We start from the raw sequence: 7,339 nt of genomic DNA on the forward strand, positions 1-7,339 counted from the left end.
AAGTTATAGTAGCCCACAGCAACCTAACTGGGAGAGAACTCAAAGAATTTCCACTAAACTCCAAAATGAGACAAGGGTGTCCACTCTCCATACCTATTCAGTATACTACTTAAAATCTTAGCTACAGCAATGATATAACTGAAGATCAACAGAAACATGAGAGAAAGAAATCAAAGTCTCTTTATATGCAGATGGTATGATCTTATATATTCCTAAAAATTCTATGAAGAAATTTCTACAGCTGATAAAACTTTCAGCAAAGAAACAGGATATAGAAAATTCAGTAGCCTTTCTTTATATAAATGAAAAATAGATTGAGAACTAAGCAGGGAAACAATACCTTTCATAATAACCTCAATAAAAATTACATGTGTGTATCCTGAGCACCAGGATTAAAGGCATGTGCCACAGGGCCTTGCCAATAATCCATTCTCAAAAAAACTTAATTATCAAATCAAAAAATTAATTCCTGAGGCTAGAGAGATGGCTCAGTGGTTAAATACACTCTTTCAGAGGTCCTGAGTTCAATTTCCAGCAACTACATGGTTGTTCAGAACCATCTGTAATGGGATCAGATGCCCTGTTCTGGTGTGTCTGAAGAGATGGACACTGTACGTACATACATAAAATAAATAAACAAATAAATCTTTAAAAAAATAATTTCTTAATATTGGGCTGGCCATGGTGGCATATGCCTTTAATCTTAGCACTCAGGAGGCAAAGGCAGGCAGATCTTTTTGAGTTCAAGTCCAGCTTGCTCTACAAAGCAAGTTACAGGATAGTTAGGGCTGTTACATGGAGAAACTCTGTTTGGAAAAGACAAAACTAATTAATTAATTAATTAATTAATTAATATAGTCAAACTCAGTAACTGCTCCAAGTTCCAACTATTTAAACTATGTGTTGCTACTTAAGTCTTATTTTTTTTAGTTGTGTGCATGTGGTGGGTGTGTGCTTGAGTGTGAGTACCCGCGCGCGCGCGCACACACACACACACACACACACACACACACACACACACACGCACATGCGCACACACAGATATGCATGGAGGTTTTGGATGTCTTGCTCAGTCACTTTCTGTTCTATTTTCTCACTGAACCTGGAGGTAGACTATTAAGCAGCAAGCCTCAGTCATCCTCTTGTCTCTAGCCGCAGAGCATTAATAGGCAAGCATACAGGGAGGCCTTTTTGTTTTGTTTTGTTTTTCTTTTTCTTTTTTTTGAGACAGGGTTTCTCTGTATAGCCTGGCTGTATCCTGGAACTCACTCTGTAGACCAGGCTGGCCTCAAACTCAGAAATCCGCCTGCCTCTGCCTCCCAAGTGCTGGGATTAAAGGCATGCGCCACCACCGCCCGGCACAGGTAGACCTTTTTATGTCTGTGCTAGGGATTCAAATTCAAGTCGTCATGTTCCTGCAACAAGTGCCTACATCATCTTCTCCCCAGGCCCTGTTCTCATTTAATTTTAATTTTATACTGTTGACATTGGTCTTAGTTTCCTCAGCTCTGAGATTACAGGTGATGTCAACATAGATACTCAGTACTTTTTTTTTTTAACCTGTGCATTTCCCATTTATCTTTCCTTCCCTTCTTCAGTATGTGAGAGAAAAACCAGGCTATTTTTCCAACATATTTCTCATAGTCTATTTTTGCTAATTGTATACCAATAACATCCATCAACCTACTCTTCTGTCTTCTGTGTTTTCCATGTCTTATGTTTCCTGTAAACAAGTAGCTGAATCTGGACTGTTGAAAAACAAAACCTTAAATAAAGGTTATTATTCAAAGGAAATGTGTAAAAATGATGTGTCACTAGCAGCAGAGGACACTGCCCCATACTGCTGTGACAAGGAGAAGCCCACCCTAAGGCCTCCACTCAGGGTTGGCCAGGATCTTGATTTATACTGCAGAAAAAGGTATCAGGATGAAGCAAAGTTGGGGTTTAAGAAGGAAAAATACAGACAAAGCAAATACAGCGCCCACTTTTTATTTAAGCATGTGTGTGAGGGTATCTCAATAGTTGCATATATGACTTAGCAGTCAAATTGCAAAAAAAGGGCATAAAGGTCAAACAAAATTTAAAAGATTAAGTGAAAAATATGAGCTGGTTTATTTATTTTTATCTTAATGTATTTCCAGATGGGCCACTTGGGAAGTATAGGCAGGAAGGAGTTCAAAATCATTCTTGGCTACATAGGAATTTTGAGGTAAGTCTAAGGTGACAAAACACCCCATACTTTTTTTTCTTTAGGGCATTATACATTGTTTAGGTGTGTGAAGAAAGAAGTGCTGATAGCATCAAACTCAAAGGACATGTAAGTCTTTGGCCCCATATATGGCTTATCAACTGTTTTAAGAATCTTGTTTTATATACTGCTTAAAAAAAGGAATTGGTATCTCTATGAAGGCAAGGTTTATAGCAGTTTCAATTTTGTGAGTTGTACTGAAATTCTTGAACCTTAGTCAGCAAGAAATGTAAACCAATCCTTAGGGGTCCCCTTATTGTTTTCTGTCACTCTACCCTGTCCCCATTGAATACATTATAGCTTAACAAATTTTTACAACTAAAAGCACCATATAATTGATGTGTAGATTGAGAAGAGATCAGCACTATCGCAGGAGGCTTCTTTCTGATCTGCAAAGCACTGCAAAGGCACTGCAAAGGGCTGTCTTTATTGTTTGAATATATTTTTATTGTTGAATTTTTATGTAAATATATTTACACTTAATATTATAAACACTGGATCCCAATCTCTGATTCATGCAAAAAAATACTGTAGTCTAGACCCTGAGTTCTACTCACTTTCTATCTAAATTTCTGAATCACAAACAAGGCAAGATGTCATTGAATTTCATGTATAGGAAATTTAAATAATAAAAATGTATAGGCTGTTTCGACACAGAGCACACGATTAAGCTTGTTGTCTAGGCTGCTTTGTCTACCAAGAGGGCAGCCTCCCAGCTCAGGAAGTCCCTGCCACGTTCTACTACAAGTAGGTTCCCTAGTACCCATTCCATTAATGATACACTCTACTAGACACTTAGGATACTGATACCAAAGTAAAATATAGTAATTCTCTAATTTACTTGGAGGAAAGATGGTATTGCCATCTTCTGTAGAAGGTTAAAAACAACTCTATATAGTTATTCTATTGCCAGTCAAAATTCTAGTATGCAATGGAAAGAGACTAATGAGGACCCGAGAAGCTATATGTAGTTGATGACATCTAGGCAAGAGTCAGTTTGAAGGATATGCATCATCCCAGTGTGTTAACTACACTGCAGTAGATGGTGTCACACCCAACGCATATAGAGGACACAAATTTGAGTGGGTAAGTTATTATTGGAGAAGAAAAAAGGGTTGGGGAGAACACAAAGTTGCTGAGAGAGGTGTAAAGAGGAGGAGTGGATGTAGGGGTGTTAAGGTAAAAAGTTGGGAGTGAATGATTCAATACATTGTATGAAATTCTCAGAGAACAACAACAAAAAGTGGTTTTAAATAAAGTAATAAGGGAAAAAAAAGTTGGAGAAGAAAATGTGTGACTCTGAGACCAGTTAAGGCCTTCCTGAGAATAAGTGGATATAGTAACATGGAAGATCAGAAGATCTTCAGAGTTAGTATGCAAAGGACTTCCCTACATGTCCATTCTGGGAGTGAAGGAAGGATGAACACTTAGGTTAGAGGTTGTTGGGTTTTCCTAACAACTGAAGAACCTATTACAAGTTCTCAGATTCATGCTTGGGGGATTTGTTTTCCCAAGTTTAGGGTGTAGTGATCTTAGGCCCAAGAATTTTAACAAGAAGCTCTACTAGCTCTAAAGGAGCTAGACTGTCTGCTTCAGGAGGCTTTAATTTGGAGAATTCTAAGTTTCTTCTGTTTTATGTAAGAGAGTATGAGCCTGGATGGGGGAACTGTTTACAGAAAAAGTAAATGTTGAAGGAAAAGAAAGCTTACGAAAAAGTTTGTTTCTCAGTGAATACAGAATAAGTGGTGAACACATGTTTGCCCAGGAAAATGTGGTACTTAGTGTGTGGGCTAGTACTACAGCTATCCAACTGGGCCCATCTGAAAGAGCTCACTTATTAGATACTGTATTTCCCCTGGAAGCATGGTTCCAAGCCAGTGAAGTACGTGTAATCTAAGCTAGCAGGGAAAATGTGGCCAGAAACTGCTTCAACTATGGGGTTTGAAGCTAGTCGAGACTACATGGCAAGTTTTTTGTTTTTAAAACAAACAAAATAAATAGTATGATTCTACTTACAGCACTGGAAGGGGGAGTCCTTCCAAATACATGTCTACCAAGATGCTGGTACTGGCTATCCCTCTGTCTTAGTTAGGGTTTCTATTGTGGTGAAGAGACACCATGACCAAGGCAACTCTTACAAAGGCAAACATTTCATTAGGGCTGGCTTACAATTTCAGAGGTTCAGTCCATTATCATCATGGTGGGAAGCATGGCATCATGCAGGCAGACATGGTGCTAGAGAAGGAGCCAAGAGTTCTACATCTTCATCTGAAGGCAGCCAGGAGGAGACTGTCTTTAAACACTGGACAGAGCTTCAGCACTAGGAGACTCAAAGCTCACCCCCACAGTGGCACACTTCCTCTAACAAGGCTACACCTACTCCAACAAGGGCACAATTCCTAATAGTTAATAGTGCCACTCCCTGTGGGTCAAGGATTCATACATCTGAGTCTATGGGGGCCACTACCCTCCTGTGTTCTTGATCTGTATGCTTAACTGGTGCCATGTTAGTCCCTCCCTTCTGACACCGACTTGGCTTACTCTCACACAATATTTATTCAGATCTAAATATCTGTTATCTAAAACAGTATTGCATCCTTTCTTGTTTTTTTTTTTTTTTTTTAAAGCAGTTTTAGGTTCATTGCAAAACTGAGATGATCAGGGTACAGATCTTCCCAGATCCCTGTCTTTACAAAGAGCTTCTTTTCTTTCTGTTGCTTCTCAGTGTCCCAGGTCCATTTTATACTTTCCTGTCCCAGTTCTTCTAGATCAGTAATTTCCCCTATGAACAGCCCTGGTTCCTTTTCACTTAGAATGGTGTTTGAACCCAAGATCTGGTTGTCAGCTCATTTCTATAAGGGTATCATTAATTACATGTCCTGGCAGTTGCAAAGCAAGGCTATGTACACATGTATTCTAACTTATGTGTATATACACGTCTATAAAAAACCCATTGTGTATAGACATTCATATATACATCCATCTAAATGTGAATTCTTACTGCTGTGTCACACTCTAATCCACCAACCCCTCGCACTGGTTTTCCCTTGCTTACCTTTAACATCCCATTTCATCAGCACAGTGCTTGGCTCCCACCACCCACCATAGGTAACTTCATTGTTCCACTGCAGCTCACAGACAGCAGGAGCAGAGCTGCCTGACTGTACTTCTCTACCTCACTTATCTTTATCCTTTACCTTGATTTCTCCTCGGCTGTATTCTGACCACTCAATAAACTTTTCTTTTCTTTTTTCTTTTTCTTTTTTTAAAGATTTATTTATTTATGAGTACACTGTAGCTATCTTCAGACACACCAGAAGAGGGCATCAGATTTCATTACAAGTGGATGTGAGCCACCATGTGGTTGCTGGGATTTGAACTCATGACCTTCCAAAGAGCAGTCGGTGCTCTTACCCACTGAGCCATCTCGCCAGCCCAACTTTTATTTTCTACTTATCTCCTCTACGACAATAATATTCTCACTACTTTTTAACTATTTAAAACTATATTATATAATTTTAAACTCTTATTACACAAAGTAGGTGCTTAATTTTTTTTAAAGAGCTAAACAATGAACAAATAAATAAGAAAGATCGCCTGTTACATTAATTAGCTGAGTCAGGAGGCTTTCCCCAGCCAGCACTAGTATGTTGTTCAGCTCTGAGTTGCTATGTCTGTTTCAATAAAATCATTAATTTACCATTTAATTTAAGCTTTTTAAAAACCAATTTATCTGACTTCTCTCCTCATTTGGTACAATAAAGTCACCTAAGAAATCAGTGATCAGAAACTCACCTATCCTAACCATTACCCACTTCATTTTCAGTCACTGCCAAGTGACACATCATATACACTGCTAACCTAGTTTTAACTTTTCTAGAAACATTTTTTTGTTTTGGGAACAGAGGTTCTTTGTGTCGGTCTGGTTGCCCTGTAGACCAGGCTGTTCTGGAACTCAAAGATCTGCTTGACTCTACTATCCAAGTGCTAGGATTAAATAAGTGCAGCACCACTTCCAAGTTCTAAGCTTTCAAAAATGTTCTCTAGTATCTAGTGACATATTTTCCTACCTAATCTAGAAACAAGAACAACAGAATCACTATTTTTGTTTTGTTTTGTTTTGTTTTTTCGAGATAGGGTTTCTCTGTATAGCCCTGGCTATCCTGGAACTCACTCTATAGCACAGGCTGGCCTCGAACTCAGAAATCCGCCTCAGCCTCTCAAGTGCTGGGATTAAAGGCGTGCACCACCACTGCCTGGCTTTAGAATCATTATTTTAAGACCACAACATACAGTTAATAAAGAATTACATTTAAAAATTAAGTGGCTGATTTTAACTTAATCTTTTAAAAGAACTAATAAGGGGGACTAAAACAATACTTGAGAAAAACCTACAGATTTGTTCTTTTCCTGAGTGTGAAAGCCTGAAGTTTAAGAACAAAGACAGTAATAGGAAACATATGGAAAAGATCGGTAACTAAATGGAATCTTGGCTCAAGTGTGGTCTGCCACATTTCACATACCAATGTCTCAAGTAATAGACTAGATGTTTACAATATTCCCAGAGCATCATTGAAATGCTATATACTTTTCTCAAGTCTGAAACATAACAATAAATCCTCTAAGTTACTTATAAAGTCTAACACTGTTTTGAAGAACCAAAAACGAATTTTCCAAGCTTGAAAGAATGTCCTTCCAAAAAACTCAACAGCTGATGCCAAGAGACACAGCTAACTCTTTTTAACTATGAAAACATTAGCACAAAAATTTAGCCTTGCAGTAAGCAGGCTTGCTAGCTGCAACTCTTAAGGAAGGCTCATTCAGCAAATGAAGAAAGTTTCTAAATCCATACAATAAAAGGTACAAGTTCCTGGGAAGCTGAGGCTTTTATTTGATCCCACTTAAAGACAAGTGTACTATAAGATGACTTGTGTACTGAGGGAAAGGCAATGCATCAGCATCCATAGCTGAGGGAATTCATTTCTCTTTTATAAGTTATTAGTAGCTTTTATAAGTGGGAAAGTTGTGCCTTTAATCTGTGAAACCAATATACTCTACTGCATTTTCAAAGTAAACTAGATGTGAAATGCT

General features: G+C 38.3%; 1 protein-coding gene across 1 annotated transcript in view; it reads right to left on the minus strand.

Moving 5' to 3' along the window:
* Positions 1 to 7,339, minus strand: part of Cenpp (centromere protein P) — a 201,543-nt gene that overhangs the window by 122,010 nt on the left and 72,194 nt on the right. The gene's annotated exons all lie outside the window — the stretch shown is intronic.

The sequence above is a fragment of the Mastomys coucha genome, unplaced genomic scaffold, assembly GCF_008632895.1.
Source record: "Mastomys coucha isolate ucsf_1 unplaced genomic scaffold, UCSF_Mcou_1 pScaffold7, whole genome shotgun sequence".
Classification (NCBI taxonomy): Eukaryota; Metazoa; Chordata; class Mammalia; order Rodentia; family Muridae; genus Mastomys; species Mastomys coucha.